Here is a 23529-nt window from a genome sequence, read left to right as displayed (position 1 = left end):
AATAATCCGTCATTTTCCAGCCTTTTTACGACCTTAATATGGTTTCTAACATTATTAGAGCTCTCTAGACATGAAATAACATCCCTATAGTGACCTTTACACTCATAATACAATATAAAATGGTAGTTGTCTCATCAATGTAACATTACCAACACCTAATGACCATTTTACTACATATTACGTCTTTGAATGCGTCTACAGAATGTTTTTTTTATATTTTTATTATAGTTAATTCAGCCATTTTTATACTTGAAAATGCTTCCTTTTGGCAAAAAAAACACATAAAAGTCTGAATTATGAATTTAAATGGACTCGCATGACCTATTACCCAATAATATGAGAACATATCATTATGTATTTGAATGTGTCTACAGAATGCTTTCTTTATATTTTTATTTTAGTTAATTCAGCCATTTTTATACTTGAAAATGCTTCCTTTTCACACAAAAAAAACATATAAAAGTCTGAATTATGAATTTGGATGGACTCGCATGACATATTACTCAATAATATGAGAACATTAGCCATAATACACTTAACACTTAATGACTATTTTACTACATATCATTACGTATTTGAATGCGTCTACAGAATGCTTTTTTTATATTTGTATTTTAGTTAATTTAGCCATTTTTATACTTGAAAATGCTTCTTTTTGGCAAAAAAAAACACATAAAAGTCTGAATTATGAATTTAAATGGACTCGCATGACATATTACTCAATAATATGAGAACATTAGCCATAATACACTTAACACTTAATGACTATTTTACTACATATCATTACGTATTTGAATGCGTCTACAGAATGCTTTTTTTTACATTTGTATTTTAGTTAATTCAGCCATTTTTATACTTGAAAATGCTTCCTTTTCACAAAAAAACATATAAAAGTCTGAATTATGAATTTAAATGGACTCGCATGACATATTACCCAATAATATGAGAACATATCATTATGTATTTGAATGCGTCTACAGAATGCTTTTTTTATATTTGTATTTTAGTTAATTTAGCCATTTTTATACTTGAAAATGCTTCTTTTTGGCAAAAAAAACACATAAAAGTCTGAATTATGAATTTAAATGGACTCGCATGACATATTACCCAATAATATGAGAACATATCATTATGTATTTGAATGCGTCTACAGAATGCTTTTTTAAATATTTGTATTTTAGTTAATTCAGCCATTTTTATACTTGAAAATGCTTCCTTTTCACAAAAAAAACACATAAAAGTCTAAATTCTGAATTTGGATGGACTCGCATGACATATTACTCAATAATATGAGAACACTAGCTATAATACACTTAACACTTAATGACTATTTTACTACATATCATTACGTATTTGAATGCGTCTACAGAATGCTTTCTTTATATTTGTATTTTACTTAATTCAGCCATTTTTATACTTGAAAATGCTTCCTTTTGGCAAAAAAAAAAACACATAAAAGTCTGAATTATGAATTTAAATGGACTCGCATGACCTATTACCCAATAATATGAGAACATATCATTATGTATTTAAATGTGTCTACAGAATGCTTTTTTTATATTTGTATTTTAGTTAATTTAGCCATTTTTATACTTGAAAATGCTTCTTTTTGGCAAAAAAAAACCACATAAAAGTCTGAATTATGAATTTAAATGGACTCGCATGACATATTACTCAATAATATGAGAAAATTAGCCATAATACACTTAACACTTAATGACTATTTTACTACATATCATTACGTATTTAAATGCGTCTACAGAATGCTTTTTTTATATTTGTATTTTAGTTAATTTAGCCATTTTTATACTTGAAAATGCTTCTTTTTGGCAAAAAAACCACATAAAAGTCTGAATTATGAATTTAAATGGACTCGCATGACATATTACTCAATAATATGAGAACATTAGCCATAATACACTTAACACTTAATGACTATTTTACTACATATTACGTATTTGAATGCGTCTACAGAATGCTTTTTTTATATTTGTATTTTAGTTAATTTAGCCATTTTTATACTTGAAAATGCTTCCTTTTGGCAAAAAAAAAAACACATAAAAGTCTGAATTATGAATTTAAATGGACTCGCATGACATATTACCCAATAATATGAGAACATATCATTATGTATTTGAATGCGTCTACAGAATGCTTTTTTAAATATTTGTATTTTAGTGAATTTAGCCATTTTTATACTTGAAAATGCTTCCTTTTCACAAAAAAAACATATAAAAGTCTGAATTATGAATTTAAATGGACTCGCATGACCTATTACCCAATAATATGAGAACATATCATTATGTATTTGAATGCGTCTACAGAATGCTTTTTTTATATTTGTATTTTAGTTAATTTAGCCATTTTTATACTTGAAAATGCTTCTTTTTGGCAAAAAAAACACCACATAAAAGTCTGAATTATGAATTTAAATGGACTCGCATGACATATTACTCAATAATATGAGAACATTAGCCATAATACACTTAACATTTAATGACTATTTTACTACATATCATTATGTATTTGAATGCGTCTACAGAATGCTTTTTTTATATTTGTATTTTAGTTAATTTAGCCATTTTTATACTTGAAAATGCTTCTTTTTGGCAAAAAAAACCACATAAAAGTCTGAATTATGAATTTGGATGGACTCACATGACATATTACCCAATAATATGAGAACATATCATTATGTATTTGAATGCGTCTACAGAATGCTTTTTTTAATATTTGTATTTTAGTTAATTTAGCCATTTTTATACTTGAAAATGCTTCCATTTGACAAAAAAAAAACACATAAAAGTATCGTACTTCCCACTGTAGACTGGAAGCAACCCAAAGGTCAGATCTCAGTCGGCACTGAGCCCATCAAAGGGGGTCCACCGTGGTGTCTGAACCATCCTGTGGAGGCTAATGAAGTCACGCACACTAGGCACACTTCTGATCCCTCTGTAGTTTTACAAATGTCATGGAAGTCATCAAGTGTTGTCCCAAAAGAGGCAAGTAATATGACATTTTAGGGGATGTTTTTATTGACTTTTATTGACAAAATAGATACATTGAAAATACAGCGGTCCCATGAATGCACCATGCTGCTTCTGGTGTCTAAGTGGGCCGAGACTCTGCAGGTTTTTCTCTCCAGCGGGTGTTTTAATTGATGAGCTCCTTCGCTCAAATTGAAGGAGGTGTTGATGATTAGTGACCCGCTGGAAAGACGGCCTGCAGTGTCTCGGCCCTTCGTGGCATGAGTTTGATACCCAGGCGATACAATTGATAGAAAACATTATCTATACCCACAGACACCAAGGAAAAACCGTTCAAAAAGAGCACAAAAATGACTCAGAAACCTGAAGTTAAATGCTTGTAGAGTTGGAATGGACCCCTATTTTTACTTTACTGTTGCTAGCAAAATAGCCCATCACACTACCACCGCCATATTTTACTATTGCTATGATGTTGTGGGATATTTTTCATTGACAGCAGAATTCATGGTTCCATTTATCACAGCAAGTCTTCCAGGTCCTGAATCAGCAAAACAGCCCCAGACCATCACACTACCACCACCATATTTTACTGTTGCTATGATGTTGTGGGATATTTTTGGTTGACAGCAGAATTCATGCTTCCATTTATCACAGCAGGTCTTCCAGGTCCTGAAGCAGCAAAAGAGCCCCAGGCTGTCACACTACCACCACCATATTTTTCTACTGTTGCTATGATGTTATGGGATATTTTTGGTTGATTGCAGAATTCATGGTTCCATTTATCACAGCAGGTCTTCCAGGTCCTGAAGCAGCAAAACAGCCCCAGACCATCACACTACCACCACCATATTTTACTGTTGCTATGATGTTGTGGGATATTTTTCATTGACAGCAGAATTCATGGTTCTATTTATCACTAGCAAGTCTTCCAGGTCCTGAAACAGCAAAACAGCCCCAGACCATCACACTACCACCGCCATATTTTTTTACTGTTACTGTTACTGTTTTTTACTGACAGCAGAATTCATGGTTCCATTTATCACAGCAAGTCTTCCAGGTCCTGAAACAGCAAAACAGCCCCAGACCATCACACTACCACCACCATATTTTACTGTTGCTATGATGTTGTGGGATGTTTTTGGTTGACTGCAGAATTCATGGTTCCATTTATCACAGCAAGTCTTCCAGGTCCTGAATCAGCAAAACAGCCTCAGACCATCACACTACCACCACCATTTTTTTACTGTTGCTTGTGGGATATTTTTGGTAGACAGCAGAATTCATGGTTCCATTTATCACAGCAAGTCTTCCAGGTCCTGGAGCAGCAAAACGACCCCAGACCATCAAACTACCACCACCATATTTTTTTTACTGTTGCTATGACGTTGTGGGATGTTTTTGGTTCACTGCAGAATTCATGGTTCTATTTATCACAGGAAGTCTTCCAGGTCCTGAATCAGCAAAACAGCCCAAGACCATCACACTACCACCACCATATTTTTCTACTGTTGCTATGATGTTATGGGATATTTTTGGTTGATTGCAGAATTCATGGTTCCATTTATCACAGCAAGTCTTCCAGGTCCTGAAGCAGCAAAACAGCCTCAGACCATCACACTACCACCGCCATATTTTACTGTTGCTTTGATGTTGTGGGATGTTTTTGGTAGACAGCAGAATTCATGGTTCCATTTATCACAGCAAGTCTTCCAGGTCCTGAATCAGCAAAACAGCCCAAGACTATCACACTACCACCACCATATTTTACTGTTGCTTGTGGGATATTTTTGGTAGACAGCAGAATTCATGGTTCCATTTATCACAGCAAGTCTTCCAGGTCCTGAATCAGCAAAACAGCCTCAGACCATCACACTACCACCACCATATTTTACTGTTGCTATGATGTGGGATGTTTTTGGTTGATTGCAGAATTCATGGTTCCATTTATCACAGCAAGTCTTCCAGGTCCTGAAGCAGCAAAACAGCCCCAGACCATCACACTACCACCGCCATATTTTACTGTTGCTATGATGTTGTGGGATATTTTTGGTTGACAGAACACGCATGTAAGTATGTGTGACCGAATGCTACAAAATTGACGTAATGTTTGTCCAAAGTCAATCGCGGTGAAAGGAGCTTCCTATTGATTGCGGTCGAGTCATATTTTTAGCACAGTTAACAAATCTTCACCCGTGATGGCACCGACTTTTGTGATGATTGCTCAATTCCCGCAGGTGCTGTGCTTTCATCCCATTGATGTCGGCAAGAAGCAGGAGGAAATTCCCGCAAAGGTCAGAGTCCACACCCTTAATCCACAAGACAACAATAACTAGCTAAAATTATGAATGAGTACATAAGTATTTATAATAATAATAATTATATATATATATATATATAATATTATATAATAATTATAATAATAATAATAATAATTACTTGTAATATAATAATTATTATTTATTTATTTAAGTATGTACATTATACGATCACACAATCAACTTATTTTTTCTTACTATTTTTATATTTTGCCAAAATATGTAAACAACAATGCCGCAACATAAACAACACATGCGTTAAAATGCCATTCCACTTCCTGGTTGTATTTCAATCGGAATGATGCATGTAGAGTTCTTATAAAATGCACTTCTGCCACCTTGTGGACGTTTTTCACGTTAAAAAAACATACAAATATGACGTTATATGACATCTACGTGACATTTGGCACATGGGCACCCCTGCTATAGGGGTGTTATGTTATGTCTAGAGGGCTCTAAACATGGTAAAGTGTATTTAGAAGGTTCTAAACAGGTTTTCTATGCTCTGACAAGAAAATATTTGATTTATGAATAAGGAATCCTATTATGATAAACGATTGGAGTACTTAATGTAGTAAAAAAATACCCTCAAAGTGACGGAACAATATAAGTATTTATTTACATTGTACTTTTTTTTTCAACATAACTAGCCACTACAAGTAAATGGCTAACATATATATATTTTTATATTTTGCCAAAATATGTAAACAACAATGCCGCAACATAAACAACGCATGCGTTAAAATGCCATTCCACTTCCTGGTTGTATTTCAATCGGAATAATGCATGTAGAGTTCTTATAAAATGCACTTCTGCCACCTTGTGGACGTTTTTCACGTTAAAAAAACGTACAAATATGACGTTATATGACATCTACGTGACCTTTGGCACATGGGCACCCTTGCTATAGGGGTGTTATGTTATGTCTAGAGGGCTCTACACATGGTAAAGTGTATTTAGAAGGTTATAAACAGGTTTTCTATGCTCTGACAAGAAAATATTTGATTTATGAATAAGGAATCCTACTATGATAAACGATTGGAGTACTTAATGTAGTAAAAAAATACCCTCAAAGTGACGGAACAATAAGTATTTATTTACATTGTACTTTTTTTCGACATAACTAGCCACTACAAGTAAACGGCTAACATATATATATTTTTATATTTTGCCAAAATATGTAAACAACAATGCCGCAACATAAACAACACATGCGTTAAAATGCCATTCCACTTCCTGGTTGTATTTCAATCGGAATAATGCATGTAGAGTTCTTATAAAATGCACTTCTGCCACCTTGTGGACGTTTTTCACGTTAAAAAAACGTACAAATATGACGTTATATGACATCTACGTGACATTTGGCACATGGGCACCCTTGCTATAGGGGTGTTATGTTATGTCTAGAGGGCTCTAAACATGGTGAAGTGTATTTAGAAGGTTATAAACAGGTTTTCTATGCTCTGACAAGAAAATATTTGATTTATGAATAAGGAATCCTACTATGATAAACGATTGGAGTACTTAATGTAGTAAAAAATACCCTCAAAGTGACGGAAAACAATATCAATATATTGATTAAATAGAATCAATACCCCCATCACGTCACAGCACAGCATGGTTTAAAGCCACTTGATGTACTGTATATATATATATATATATTTCTGTATGTACTTGTTATAAATGTAAAGAATACGTATGGGGGGTGGGGGGGGGGGGTACGTGGGCTTTCCTGTGGCTGCACAGGATGTGGTCTTTGCTGCTCCAACAGAAGGTGACAGTGTAATTACAGCTTTACGCCTCCTGAGTGGGTGAATGCTTTTCTTTGGGAGTCAAAGCACACGTGTGGCTTATCTCCCCCCCCCCCCCAACTGTGTACTCATGTAAAGGGAAATAAAGCAGGTAAAAGAAACACGGCTAGAATATACACTGTCGGGTCAAGGTTGTGTACCTTTTTTTTATTATTATTATTATTATTAATCTTGCATGTTCCATTTCCACACTTCCAATCCTGTCTTTATGGTTTGCTTTTCTATTGACTCTATTGTGAGAACCAAACACTAACACGTTATTTTTTCATTTGAAAATAAATGTTCATTAATCACATTTATTCATCATTTGTATGCTTTTTAGAATTGATTTATGCACATAAAAGTATAATTGTAAAACTATAAAACCATGTTTTGGGTTAATATTTTTGGGGTTTCTGAATTGGCATTAAAGGCTGCATGGTGGTCGAGTGGTTAGCGTGCAGCCCATTGCATTTTTTATTTATTTTTATTTATTTTTATTTAATTTTTTTATTTATTTTATTTAGTTATTATTTTTATTTTATTATTATTATTCTTATCTATCCTATCTTGCCTGCTTTGTTTTGTTTGTAAGTGGTTGGAAATATCTAGCAGGCCTCACAGCTAGGAAACCCGGGTTCAATTCCACCCTCGGCCATTTCTGTATGCTTTTAGAATTGATTTATGCACATAAAAGTATAATTGTAAAACTATAAAACCATGTTTTGTGTTAATATTTTTGGGGGTTTCTGAATTGGCATAAAGGGCTGCACGGTGGTCGAGTGGTTAGCGCGCAGCCCATTGCATTTTTTTAGTTTTATTTTTTATATTTATTCATTTTTATTTTATTTATTTTTTCATTTATTTTATTTAGTTATCATTATTTTTATTTTATTATTATTTTTCTTATCTATCCTATCTTGCCTTGTTTGTTTTGTTTGTAAGTGGTTGGAAATGTCTAGAGATCTGCTAACTCAGAAAATGTATTTTTATTGAGCGACAAGAAAAAAAAATTGTATAAGTCAAAATATTAAGAGGAAACGTTGGCATTTTTCAAAAATAATGTTGGAATATTTTCCATTTCTGTATGCTTTTAGAATTGATTTATGCACATAAAAGTATAATTGTAAAACTATAAAACCATGTTTTGTGTTAATATTTTTGGGGTTTCTGAATTGGCGTTAAGGGCTGCACGGCGGTCGAGTGGTTAGCGCGCAGCCCATTGCATTTTTTAATTATTTTTATTTATTTTTATTTTATTTATTTTATTTAGTTATTATTATTTTTCTTATCTATCCTATCTTGCCTTGTTTGTTTTGTTTGTAAGTGGTTGGAAATGTCTAGCGGTCTGCTAACCGGAAAATGTATTTTTATTGGCCAAAAAAAAGAAGAAAAAAAAGTCAAAATATTAAGAGAAAACGTTGGAATTTTTCAAAAATAATGTTGGAATATTTTTGAGGAAAATTTTAGCAGCGTATTTTTTTAAGTCACAAAAATGTTATGTATAAATTTTGGATTTTTTTTACAAGAATATATGCCAAATCTGGCTGCACGGCGACCGAGTGGTTAGCATGGAGGCCTCACAGCTAGGAAACCCGGGTTCAATTCCACCCTCGTATGCTTTTAGAATTGATTTATGCACATACAAGTATAATTGTAAAACTATAAAACCATGTTTTGGGTTAATATTTTGGGGGGTTTCTGAATTGGCGTTAAGGGCTGCACGGCGGTCGAGTGGTTAGCGTGCAGCCCATTGCATTTTTTTATTGACCGACAAGAAAAAAAAAATTGTATAAGTCAAAATATTAAGAGGAAACTGTGGATTTTTTTAAAAATAATGTTGGAATATTTTTGAGGAAAATTTTAGCAGCATATTTTTTTAAGTCACAAAAATTTTTGAATTTTTTTTTTTACAAGAATATATGCCAAATATGGCTGCAAGGTGACCGAGTGGTTAGCACACAGGCCTCACAGGGGTTCAATTCCACTCTCGGGCATCTCTGTGTTGTCACTTATAAGAAGTGTTAATTTTCTATTTGTATATGTATTTATTATATGCATATTATAGATAATCCTCCCACGCTTCTCCATTGAAATGTTTTGGGTTTTGAAGCAAGTCAAGGTTGTGTACCTTATTTTTTTTTTATCATTATTATTAATCTTGCATGTTCCATTTCCACACTTCCAATGTCAACCCCACGCGTCTCCTCCTGTCTTGTTCGCCATCAAACCTTGAGCTCTGCCTTCGCTAAATGAAAAGGTCGGCGCACTTTTTTTTTTTTTTTTTTTACACTTTTCATTCAAATGTGTTGGAGGTCCGTACAGAAAGAAACGGTGGTCAGTAGAAATGCCTGAAAAGAAAACATATTCTAAAAGCTGTACTACGCCACAAGCTCAACAAGTAGAAAATGCACTTTAGCGTAAATTCTGGTGTATAAGTCACTACTTTTTTCTTAAACCTTGAACCCTGTGCCTTTATACATCGGTGCAACACGAGCCATCGGTGCTCTTAGAACACGCTTGTCAACCCATTGGAAGTCAGAGCACTTCACTGGCAGCGCTAAATTCCTCACACAGCAGCTTAATAGTCTAAATGTGTATATACAAATATACAAACATGTCCCGATATGAAAATATTAATTCATTCATTTTCTACCGCATATCCTCACAGGGGGTGCTGGAGCCTATCCCAGCTGTCTTCGGGCGAGAGGCGGGGTACACCCTGGACTGGTAGAGAATGCACTTTACCGTAAATTCCGGTGTATAAGTCACTACTTTTTTCTTAAACCTTGAACCCTGTGCCTTTATACATCGGTGCAACACGCTTGTCAACCCATTGGAAGTCAGAGCACTTCACTGGCAGCGCTAAATTCCTCACACAGCAGCTTAATACTCCAAAGGTGTATATACAAATATACAAACATGTCCCGATATGACGCCATAATGAAAAATATTCATTAATTTTCTACCGCATATCCTCACAAGGGTTGCGGGGGTGCTGGAGCCTATCCCAGCTGTCTTAGGGCGAGAGGCGGGGTACACCCTGGACTGGTAGAGAATGCACTTTACCGTAATTTCCGATGTATAAGTCACTACTTTTTTCTTAAACCTTGAACCCTGTGCCTTTATACATCGGTGCAACACGAGCCATCGGTGCTCTTAGAACACGCTTGTCAACCCATTGGAAGTCAGAGCACTTCACTGGCAGCGCTAAATTCCTCACACAGCAGCTTAATACTCCAAAGGTGTATATACAAATATACAAACATGTCCCGATATGACGCCATAATGAAAAATATTCATTAATTTTCTACCGCATATCCTCACAAGGGTTGCGGGGGTGCTGGAGCCTATCCCAGCTGTCTTAGGGCGAGAGGCGGGGTACACCCTGGACTGGTAGAGAATGCACTTTACCGTAATTTCCGATGTATAAGTCACTACTTTTTTCTTAAACCTTGAACCCTGTGCCTTTATACATCGGTGCAACACAAGCCATCGGTGCTCTTAGAACACGCTTGTCAACCCATTGGAAGTCAGAGCACTTCACTGGCAGCGCTAAATTCCTCACACAGCAGCTTAATACTCCAAAGGTGTATATACAAATATACAAACATGTCCCGATATGACTCCATACTGAAAAATATTCATTAATTTTCTACCGCATATCCTCACAAGAGTTGCGGGGGTGCTGGAGCCTATCCCAGCTGTCTTCGGGCGAGAGGCGGGGTACACCCTGGACTGGTAGAGAATGCACTTTACCGTAATTTCCGATGTATAAGTCACTACTTTTTTCTTAAACCTTGAACCCTGTGCCTTTATACATCGGTGCAACACGAGCCATCGGTGCTCTTAGAACACGCTTGTCAACCCATTGGAAGTCAGAGCACTTCACTGGCAGCGCTAAATTCCTCACACAGCAGCTTAATACTCCAAATGTGTATATACAAATATACAAACATGTCCCGATATGACTCCAAAATAAAACAAATATTCATTAATTTTCTACCGCATATCCTCACGAGGGTCGCAGCCGTCTTCAGGGTACACCCCGGACTGGTGGCCAGCCAATCACAGGGCACATATAGACAAACAACCATTCAAACTCACATTCATACCTATGGACAATTTGGAGTCGCTAATTAACCTAGCATGTTTTTGGAATGTGGGAGGAAACCGGAGTACCCGGAAAAGAAAACCCACGCATGCACAGGGAGAACATGCAAACTCCACACAGAGGGCGGAATTGAACCCTGGTCTCTTAGCTGTGAGGTCTGTGCCCTAACCACTCGACCGTCGTGTAGCCCAAATTAAAAAAATATATTTTTAAAAAGGTTGTTCCATAAGGCATTGCATCTGAGCAACGTATTCATTGGGGAGCTGCAATGACGTCAGCTTCCCTTGTTTTATTTTGTGCAAAACTCCCGTTCACAAGCAGAATAGCAGCACCATTATCAATACTTTATACTTGATGGTTCTCCTTTAGGATTTTTCAGGATCATACAAAACTTGTGAAGCATAATATTTGAGTGTTAAGTTGCTGTGTGATGAGTCAGACTGTTATATTGAGTAATGATGACCTCTTGCTAATTTTGAGTTTATTCATAGCTCATGATTGGCTCTTGTCAGATAAATTTGATTTTATGATGCGGGCATATGCGGCTTTGTATTAATGCGGTAATTTCTGTAGTTTGATTATTGAATATTTGTAAAAAAAAATACTCTAATGCGCAAACTACGGGATCACTGCAGGTACTTGAGATATGAGTTAGCATCCACTTTATTATTGTAAACTTCAAGGGGACCAATTTTCGGCGCTATGTATTTAGTCGTGGACTCCTGTAGAGCAGCTACACACAATAACCAGCACAGAAATCTTTCTAGATCTTCCAGAAATTACACCTATTCCAGTTGTATTTCCTTGAATTCCCTAAACAATCTGTTTTTTATTTATTCTGGAACGGATTAACGACGCTAACCGAGGTTCCAGCGTATAGTTTCACATCTGCGGAAGAGATAGAGAGAACACAATATTCTCTTTTTCAAAGTTTTCAAGGATTTATGAATATCGTTATATATATATAATATATATATATATATATATATATATATATATATATATATATATAAGCTGACATAGAAAACAGGTCCTCGGTCTCGTCGGTGGTACATACAGTTTTTTTTGTGTCCCGCTGGTGCCTCCTTGACCTTTGCTCTCGAATTGTTGACTGGAAGAAAAGCTCATATCCTGCCGCGACCACGACGGCAAGCAGAACACGGCGTCACGGCGTCGCCGCTCGGCTAAGCAAACATAACAACATGCGTCGTTTATGATGCGGTCTGTAACGTGCACAATGGTTTCCAGGAGAACTAGAGGGTGAAACTAGCTTTATGAAAAGGAATTGAATGTACTCATATAAGCTTATCACAACAGCAAAAGGGAAATGACTACCCTGTTTAATTATGTAGATGGCCTGTGGTGAACTGTTGGATTGGCTCGTTAAATGGAAGCTATAGCATCCATATATTATAAAGTCTTTATGATTGGCTTTTCCATTTACTCTACTGTGAGAACCAAACACTAACACAAAAACTTTCATTATTTTTTACATTTGAAAATAAATGTTCATTCATCTCATTAATGTTAATTGTTCATTAATCTTTATTTATCATTTATCTATTTTATCATATGCTTTTAGAATTGATTTACGCACATAAAAGTATAATTGTAAAACTATAAAACCATGTTTTGTGTTAATGTTTTTGAGGTTTTTGAATTGGCATTAAGGGCTGCACGGAGGTCGAGTGGTTAGTGTGCAGCCCATTGCATTTTTTATTATTTTTTAAAATTTTTATTTATTTTATTTAGTTATTATTTTTATTTTATTATTATTTTTCTTATCTATCCTATCTTGCCTTGTTTGTTTTGTTTGTAAGTGGTTGGAAATGTCTAGTGATCTGCTAACCGGAAATTGTATTTTTATTGGCCAAAAAAAAAAATGTATAAGTGAAAATATAAAGAGGAAACATTGGAATTTTTCAAAAATAATGTTGGAATATTTTTGAGGAAAATTTTAGCAGCGTATTTTTTTAAGTCACAAAAAAAGCTATGTATAAATCTTGGAATTTTTTTACAAGAATATATGCCAAATCTGGCTGCACGGTGACCGAGTGGTTGGCTTGCAGGTCTCACAGCTAGGAAACCCGGGTTCAATTCCACCCTCGGCCATTTCTGTATGCTTTTAGAATTGATTTATGCACATAAAAGTATAATTGTAAAACTATTAAACCATGTTTTGGGTTAATATTTTTGGGGTTTCTGAATTGGCATTAAGGGCTACACGGCGGTCGAGTGGTTAGCGTGCAGCCCATTGCATTTTTTTATTGGCCGACAAGAAAAAAAAATTGTATAAGTCAAAATATTAAGAGGAAACATTGGAATTTTTGAAAAATAATGTTAGAATATTTTGAGAAAAATTTTAGCAGCATATTTTTTTTAAGTCACAATTTTTTTTTGCAAGAATATATGCCAAATCTGGCATATATTTTCGATGTTAACCAAAAAAACACTCTAACCGAGGCGTACGCTAACTGAGGTTCCACTTTATAAGCATTTTTCAACCTACAAAAATGATCTGGCCGGGAAGTGAAAGTCAAGAACGTCTCATGTCTCACTACATGTCAATCATTTTTTTTGTGTCACTCAAATTCTTCAAATGCTTTTATTCTACTGTTACAAAATAATGTTAATTATTGCTAAAGATACAATGGCTATCACATAAACAAACATGGTATCATTTTCCTTCTATGAGATTAAGATTTAAAATGGCTAGGATTTGCGCCTATTTCCATGTATTACAACTGCAACGTTGTTTTGTGTACTGACAGTAAAAGAGCTGTTAAAAGTACTACTTGCTCCCCACGATGTAATTACTGTGACAAGGAAACACAAAGGTGCTATTTTTGGCCAATTTTGTCTCACAGCATCTTAATAGGATTCAGGTCGGGACTTGGACTTTATTTTGTTTTTCTTCAGCCATTCCGAAGTCCATTTCCGGAAATCATGAAATCATCCAGGTCCTGAATCAGCAAAAACAGCCGCAGACCATCACACTACCACCGCCATATTTTACTGTTGCTATGATGTTGTGGGATATTTTTGGTTGACTGCAGAATTCATGGTTCCATTTATCACAGGAAGTCTTCCAGGTTCAGAATCAGCAAAAGCCCCAGACCATCACACTACCACCACCATATTTTACTGTTGCTATGATGTTGTGGGATGTTTTTGGTTGACTGCAGAATTCATGGTTCCGTTTATCACTAGCAAGTCTTCCCGGTCCTGAATAAGCAAAACAGCCCCAGACCATCACAATACCACCGCCATATTTTACTGTTACTATGATGTTGTGGGATATTTTTGTTAGACGGCAGAATTAATGGTTCCATTTATCACTAGCAAGTCTTCCAGGTCCTGAATCAGCAAAACAGCCCCAGACCATCACACTACCACCGCCATATTTTACTGTTGCTTGTGGGATATTTTTGGTAGACAGCAGAATTCATGGTTCCATTTATCACAGCAAGTCTTCCAGGTCCTGGATCAGCAAAACAGCCCCAGACCATCACACTACCACCACCATATTTTACTGTTGCTTGTGGGATATTTTTGGTAGACAGCAGAATTCATGGTTCAATTTATCACAGCAAGTCTTCCAGGTGCTGAATCAGCAAAACAGCCCCAGACCATCACACTACCACCACCATATTTTACTGTTGTTATGATGTTGTGGGATATTTTTGGTAGACAGCAGAATTCATGGTTCCATTTATCACAGCAAGTCTTCCAGGTCCTGAAGCAGCAAAACAGCCCCAGACCATCACACTACCACCACCATATTTTACTGTTGCGATGATGTTGTGGGATATTTTTGGTAGACAGCAAAATTCATGGTTCCATGTATCACTAGCAAGTCTTCCAGGTCCTGAATCAGCAAAACAACCCCAGACCATTACACTACCACCACCATATTTTACTGTTGCTATGATGTTGTGGGATATTTTTGGTAGACAGCAGAATTCATGGTTCCATTTATCACAGCAAGTCTTCCAGGTCCTGAATCAGCAAAACAGCCCCAGACCATTACACTACCACCACCATATTTTACTGTTGCTATGATGTTGTTGGATATTTTTGGTAGACAGCAGAATTCATGGTTCCAGTCATTACAGCAAGTCTTCCAGGTCCTGAACCAGCAAAACAGCCCCAGACCATCACACTACCACCGCCATATTTTACTGTTGCTATGATGTTGTGGGATGTTTTTGGTTGACAGCAGAATTCATGGTTCCATTTATCACAGCAAGTCTTCCAGGTCCTGAATCAGCAAAATAGCCCCAGACCATCACACTACCACCACCATATTTTACTGTTGCTATGATGTTGTTGGATATTTTTGGTAGACAGCAGAATTCATGGTTCCAGTCATTACAGCAAGTCTTCCAGGTCCTGAACCAGCAAAACAGCCCCAGACCATCACACTACCACCACCATATTTTACTGTTGCTATGATGTTGTGGGATGTTTTTGGTTGACAGCAAAATTCATGGTTCCATTTATCACAGCAAGTCTTCCCGGTCCTGAATAAGCAAAACAGCCCCAGACCATCACAATACCACCACCATATTTTACTGTTACTATGATGTTGTGGGATATTTTTGTTAGACAGCAGAATTAATGGTTCCATTTATCACTAGCAAGTCTTCCAGGTCCTGAATCAGCAAAACAGCCCCAGACCATCACACTACCACCACCATATTTTACTGTTGCTATGATGTTGTGGAATATTTTTGTTAGACAGCAGAATTCATGGTTCCATTTATCATGCAAATCATCCAGGTCCTGAATCAGCAAAACAACCCCAGACCATTACACTACTACCACTATATTTTGCCGTTGATATAATGATGTAAACAGACCCCAGGGTATTTTCCCAAAGATGTTTTCTGACAAGCCTTCATGTTTTTGTTCAGCAGTGGTCTTGGTCTTGGAACTTTGCCATGCAGGCCGTTTTTATCCAGTGTCTTGCTTATCGTGGAGTCATGAACACCGACCTTAACTGAGGTAAGTGAGGTCTTCGGTTCTTTGCATGTTGTTGTGGGGTCTTTTGCATTCTTGGGAGGTTCACCACTGTTCCTTGTTTTCACCATTTGTGGATAACGGCTCTCACTGTGCTTTGCTGGAGTCCCAACGCTTTAGAAATGGCTTTATAACCTTTTTTAAACTGATAGATCTCAATTAATGTCACTAAAGTTATGTTACTCAATATGACAATGATGAATTTAATAATCATGATAATAATACTCATTTCAAAACATGCTTTTTTTTTTTAAAAATACTTCTTGCTCGCTTGAAGATAAGTACAAGTGCAGAAAGGCAAGAGGTGAGAAATGGTTCATCCAGGAAGCTTACGTGTCCCATCTGGACCGTCTTCGTTGCACGACAGAGAAGCAACACCCCCCCTTACAGTTTCTCACACACTCTTATTTATGTGTGTGTGTGTGTGTGTGTGTCTGCAGATGTCGCATTGTGTGAGTCATCCTCGTGCTCCAAAACTCGTCACGTTTGTCCCGCAACCTTGAAAGAAAACCTTGTCAGAGGATATTACTAATGATAACTTTTTTTTTTTTTACTTTCATTTCGTTATTATTCATTAGTCACTTATCACATTCCCACATTGTGTTGTCACATTCAGTCATAACAATCTTTGAAGTCAATGTACTTTTTATTTAATTTTTTTGGGGGTAAATCTTCAATGAATGGGATCATAAACGTCCTTAAAGTGACCTGAAATGTTCATTTATCTCCTTTATTCATCATTTTTATGCTTTTAGAATTGATTTATGCACATAAAAGTATAATTGTAAAACTATAAAAACGTGTTTTGTGTTAATATTTTGGGGTTTCTGAATTGGCATTAAGAGTGGTTAGCCCTCAGCTTATTGCATTTTTTTTATTGGCCGACAAGAAAAAAAATGGTATAAGTCAAAATATTACGAGGAAACATTGGAATTTTTCAAAAATAATGTTGTAATATTTTGAGAAAATTTTTTAGCAGCATAATTTTATTAAGTCGCAAAAAAGTTATGTATAAATTTTGGATTTTTTTTTTTACAAAAATACATATATGCCAAATCTAGGCTGCACGATGGTCGAGTGGTTAGCACACAGGCCTCACAGCTAGGAAACCCGGGTTCAATTCCACCCTTGACCATGTGGGTTTTCTCCGGGTACTCCGGTTTCCTCCCACATTCCAAAAACATGCCAGGTTAATTGGCGACTCCAAATTGTCCATAGGTATGAATGTGAGTGTGAATGGTTGTTTGTCTATATGTGCCCTGTGATTGGCTGGTCACCAGTCCAGGGTGTACCCTGAAGATGGCTGCGAGCCTCATGAGGATATGCGGTAGAAAATGAATGAATGAATATTTTTAATTTGGAGTCATATCGGGACATGTTTGTATATTTGTATATACACCTTTGGAATATTAAGCTGCTGCATGATGAATTTAGCACTGCCACTGAAGTGCTCTGACTTCCAATGGGTTGACAAGAGTAGTCTTAGTGCACTGATGGCTCCTGATGTGCCCTGTGATTGGCTGGCCACCAGTCCAGGGTGTAACCCCGCCTCTCGCCCGAAGACAGCTGGGATAGGCTCCAGCAACACCCCCCCCCCCCCACGACCCTTGTGAGGATAAGCGGTATAGAAAATGAATGAATGAATTGGCATTATTTCTTATGGGAAGAATTGATTTGGTTAGCATCCGCTTCAGTTAGATTCGGAACGTCTGGCACGAATTAAGGATGCTAACCAAGGTTCCACTGTTCTTCCACATTTGTTAAACACTGAAAACATTTAGTCTACTTTCCGCAACCCGTTGACATGGATGTCATTTCCTCGGCCATCAAAACACTCAGGTAAACAACTTTTAGTCATTCTACATTTTACCTTGTAGACTTGATCTTCATCTATTCAGGCGGTTCCTCCACAAAAAGGCCCTTGATCTACGTTCGGCACCTGAACGTCACCGGCATGTTCCGGCATTCCTTGAAGTGTACTTGACATTTGGCAAACAGCAATAACTAACTCGAACGGACGATTTAGAGCAACGGCTACATCACATGGCGTTGTCACTCCACCGCTTCATACCGTAAAAGGTCAAGGCTTTTGGGATGGACTAGAATAGTTTGTGCAGGACAAAGATCAACTATTGATTGTGTTGTGAAGAGATATCACTTTGAACAAATTGCAGGAATTTTTTTGTTCAGAGCGGAGATGTCGAAAGTGTGGCATGGGGGTTATTTGCGGCCCATTGCAATTTTTTTATTGGCCCACAAAAGAAAAAAACTGTATAAAGTCAAAATATTTATAGGAAAATGTTGGAATTTTTCAAAAATAATGTTGTAATATTTTGAGGAAAATTTTAGCAGAATTTTTTCTTAAGTCACAAAAAAGGTATGTAAAAATTTTTGAATTTTTTACAAGAATATATGCCAAATCTGGCTGCACGGCGACTGAGTGGTTAGCAGGCAGGCCTCACAGCTAGGAAACCCGAGTTCAATTCCACCCTCGGCCATCTCTGTGTGCATGCGTGGGTTTTCTCCGGGTACACCCACATTCCAAAAACATGTCTATGTCTATCTTATTTAGCCATGTTTATGCTTACAAAAAAACACTAAACTCATCACACAGTAACTTAACACTCCAAAGGTGTACCTAAAAAATATACAAAGAAGTACCAATATGAGTTTTGAAGTTTCCCATTCTGCATTGTGTCTGAGCAAAGCAGTTCATTGGAGGACATGCGGCACACAAAGTGGTTGGTGTGCAGGCCACACAGCTAGGAGACCCGAGTTCAATTCCACCCTCGGCCATCTCTGTGTGGAGTTTGCATGTTCTCCCCGTGCATGCGTGGGTTTTCTCCGGGTACTCCGGTTTCCTCCCACATTCCAAAAACATGCTAGGTTAATTAGCGACTCCAAATTGTCCATAGGTATGAATGTGAGTGTGAATGGTTGTTTGTCTATATGTGCTCTGTGATTGGCTGGCGAACCAGTCCAAGGGTGTACCCCGCCTCTCGCCCCAAAGAAGACAGCTGGGATAGGCTCCAGCACTCCCGCAACCCTTGTGAGGATAAGCGGTAGAAAATGAATTAATATTTTTTATTTTGGAGTCATATCTGGACATGTTTGTGTATTTGTATATACACCTTTTGAGTATTAAGCTGCTGTGTGAGGAATTTAGCGCTGCCGGTGAAGTGCTCTGACTTAATTAGTGACTCCAAATTGTCCATAGGTATGAATATGAGTGTGAATGGTTGTTTGTCTATATGTGCCCTGTGATTGGCTGGCGAACCGGTCCAAGGGTGTACCCCGCCTCTCGCCCCAAAGAAAACAGCTGGGATAGGCTCCAGCATACACCGCGACCCTCGTGAGGATAAGCGGTAGAAAATTAATGAATGGGAAGAATTGATTTGGTTAGCATCCGCTTCAGTTAGAGTCGGACTTTCTGGCACAAATTAAGGATGCTAACCAAGGTTCCACTGTGCTTCTACATCAACGTGACAAAGCTGTGTCCTTTTTTTTTTTTTTTTTTTTTTTTTTTTATTACTCTGTGGTCCTCGCTGGAAAAAGTTTGGACACCCCTGGTTTGGAGGCAGGGTGCCAATTGAATCACTCACGTTGTGTTGGGGAACCTTGGGATGTAATATAATCATACATCCAGGGACTCCAGTCGTGGTCCATTTAATTAGGTTGTGCCGTGAGGGATTCTATTGGTCCCCAATGGGTCTTGACGTCATTGTGTGAAACACACGAACGCCTCGTTATTGATCGTATGTGGTAAAACACATCGTGTATCATATACAAAGAGCGAATACTCACTGAAGCCTTTCAAAATGTCGAAATTCATTTTCATTTGGGGAATCGTTTAGCTTGAAATCAGCCAAGAAAAGCTTCCGGGTTGGAAATGACCGGAATGATATGATTTTCCATTTGTGTTCTTTTTTTTTATTTTTTATTTTCAAACTATTTCAAAATTCTTGTACATTTTTCTTGTTATAATCACGACTATATTTATATATTTTCACTTTGTTTTCCTAACATTATAATTTTTTCGCAATGTATTTTTCCATAAATTACAACTTTTTGTTTTTCAGAATTTTATGACTTAAACATTTTTTTAACATTTTAAACATTTTTTTTTATATTCCCAGTTTTCACAATTAAAATGTTGTTATTATTCCTTATAATATTAAAACATAATTTTCTTAAAATTACAAATTTTTCTATTTTTTAATACTTTTTTTCTTAATATTTTCCCCATATTCTCCTGTTTTTTATATTTTATATTAATTTATATTTTCAGGATGTGCTTCACACCCCTGGCATATCGGTTTAAAGACTAGAACTACCCAACTTCCTCCATTAGTACAAATGGGTAAAATGGCTTAATCCAAGACCATCTAACAAACTATGGAGGGATATCGAACAAATCGTGTTGTAAGGAAATTAATATTATTAACCAACCCTTTGATTAGTCTGGAAAAAACGTCAATGTCAACACTTGTCTGGGAGCGTGGTGGGAATTTTTTAATATAACAAGGTCTTCTTCTCATCCCATGCTGGTTTACATCCAACTGGAACCAATGTTATGAGGGAAATTGATGCCGTTTTAATAGCATAATGTTGAAATATTCAAGAAAAAATAGCTTTTTTAAAAAGAATTGTAATATTATGAGCCAAAAACATTGGAAAAAGTTATGAAAATAAAGTCAAAATATTATGGTAATAATGTCATCCTTTTTTTTTTTTTTTAGAGAAATGGGGGAGAAAAGCTGTCATTTTAGGAGAATAAAGTCAAAATATTATGATAATAAAGTCATCCTTTTGAGAGAAAAAAAATATTTTTTAAGAAATGGGGGGGGGGGGGGAACAGTCATTGTAGGAGAATAAAGTTAAAATATTATGATAATAAAGTTATCCTTTTGAGAAAAAAAATATATTTTTTAAAGAAATTGGGGGGAAAAGCTGTTATTTTAAAATAATAAAGTCAAAATATTATGGTAATAAAGTCATCCTTTTGAGGAAAAAATATTTTTTTAAAGAAATGGGGGAAAAGCTATCATTTTAAGCGAATAAAGTCAAAATATTATGGTAATAAAATCATCTTTTTAAGAATTTTTTAAAGAAATGGGGGGGGGGGGTCATTTAGGAGAATAAAGTCAAAATATTATTGTAATAAAGTCATCCTTTTGAGAAAAAAATCCGATTTTTTTTTTTGAGAAATGGGGGTAAAGGTGTCATTTCAGGAGAATAAAGTCAAAATATTATGATAATAAAGTAATCCTTTTGAGAAAAAATGTATATTTTTCAAAAGAAATGGGGGGAAAAGCTGTCATTTTAAGAGAATAAAGTCAAAATATTATGTTAATAAAGTAATCATTTTGAGGAAAAAAATATTTTTTTAAAAGAAATGGGGGGGGTGTCATTTTAGGAGAATAAAGTCAAAATATTATGATAATAAAGTCATCCTTTTGAGAATTTTTTTTCAGAAATGGGGGGGAAAGCTGTCATTTTAGGAGAATAACGTCAAAATATTATGATAATAAAGTCATCCTTTTGAGAATTTTTTTTTAATGGGGGGAAATAGCTGTCATTTTAAAAAAATAAAGTAAAACATTATGGTAATAAAGTAATCCTTTTGAGAAAAAAAATATTTTTTTAAAGAAATGGGGGAAAAGCTGTCATTTTAGGAGAATAAAGTCAAAATATTATGATAATAAAGTAATCCTTTTGAGAAAAAAATATATTTTTTTAAAGAAATGGGGGGAAAACAGTCATTTTAGGAGAATAAAGTCAAAATATTATGATAATAAAGTCATCCTTTTGAGATTTTTTTTTTAAGAAATGGGGGGAAAGCTGTCATTTTAGGAGAATAACGTCAAAATATTATGATAATAAAGTCATCCTTTTGAGAAAAAAATTTTTTTTTAAGAAATGGGGGGAAAAACAGTCATTTTAGGAGTATAAAGTCAAAATATTATGATAATAAAGTCATCCTTTTGAGAATTTTTTTTGAATGGGGGAAATAGCTGTCATTTTAAGAAAATAAAGTCAAAATATTGTGATAATAAAGTCATCCTTTTGAGATTTTTTTTAAAGAAATGTTGGGAAAAGCTGTCATTTTAGCAGAATAAAGTCCAAATATTATGGTAATAAAGTCATCCTTTTGAGAATTTTTTTTAATGGGGGGGAAAAGCTGTAATTTTAAGAAAATAAAGTCAAAATATTATGGTATTAAAGTCATCATTTTGAGAAAAAAAATTTTTTTTTAAAGCAATCGGGGGGGGGGGGACTGTCGTTTGAAAATTTTAAGAGATTTTAAGATTTTAAAAGATTTTAAATTTAAAGAGAAAAATAAGGTGTTCTCTCATGAGAGAAAACAACATTGCAATTTACGATAATTGATGAAATAATTAAATATAAGTTTTGCAGATGAACAAGTAAAAAAATCAACTGAATAATGAATAATTACATAATTACAAGTCATTAATCTCCAACATGTGGTGGTTAGACTCATCTCCTCCGGCAAACGAGCTGCTTTTAAATTCATTACATGCTGCAAGTGTCTCTCCCCACTAATATATGCATGTCCCACAGCAGCGTTGCAGAGCCCACAGAGTCCACAGTGGCCCGACGACACCCGCCATCACCTCTCACGCAGCGATGGCACACGCGTCTCTCTGGATCTCCATTTGAACCTCCCACATCTTTCTCTTCAAGCCTGCGTCTCCTGTGGTAACAAAGAGTTCACCTCCTCCTCGCTCACCGCTTCTTTCTAGCGTTCGTGTACAAACATGGCGGCCAGGTGAACGCCAGGCATCGTTTCTTCTGGTACTTTGGTTGGAACCCAGGAGCATTGACCGGGACTTTGCTGACTCATGTCATGAATATACGCGTTTATTGAAAATGAATGAAGCGATTCTATGACTCAGCGCTTCTCGTCTCCTGCATCGTCATGGAATGAGTCAGTGGCCATTTGGAATATGACTTTTCTAAGTTTTCAATGGTTTGTGGTCTGGTCCTTGTTGACATTGATTGGTCTGGAAGGGGGACCAAGACCGCACCAGATCCCCAAGACCAGTCGGACTAGATAGGATAACTCTAGTCTAGACTTCACTGCCCTATTTGGTGTTATCAGTTAATGATCAAAAACTAGGGACACAAACCAGGCAGACCAGATAGGACAGTCTGGTTCATACTCTTTACTCTACTTCATGCTGTAGATTATAGCTGTCCTATCTAGTCTGACTCGGTCATGACACTTCATGGTCAAAGACTAGTTGGGAAACACCAGTCAGACTAGATAGGACAGCTCT

The 23529-nt window shown here is 36.2% G+C and overlaps 1 long non-coding RNA gene across 1 annotated transcript; it reads left to right on the top strand.

Annotated features, from left to right (window-relative positions):
• The first annotated feature begins 2211 nt into the window (after positions 1-2211).
• LOC131101787 (uncharacterized) lies at positions 2212-23303 on the top strand. Its single transcript, XR_009119307.1, has 3 exons — positions 2212-5278; positions 16126-16213; positions 22811-23303. It is a non-coding gene; the product is annotated as an uncharacterized LOC131101787 (long non-coding RNA).
• The last annotated feature ends 226 nt before the right edge of the window (positions 23304-23529 follow it).

Source organism: Doryrhamphus excisus, chromosome 14 (assembly GCF_030265055.1).
Source record: "Doryrhamphus excisus isolate RoL2022-K1 chromosome 14, RoL_Dexc_1.0, whole genome shotgun sequence".
NCBI classification, from domain to species: Eukaryota; Metazoa; Chordata; class Actinopteri; order Syngnathiformes; family Syngnathidae; genus Doryrhamphus; species Doryrhamphus excisus.
The sequence above is the reverse complement of the archived record's forward strand: the minus strand, read 5'-3'. Positions and strand labels throughout refer to the sequence as shown.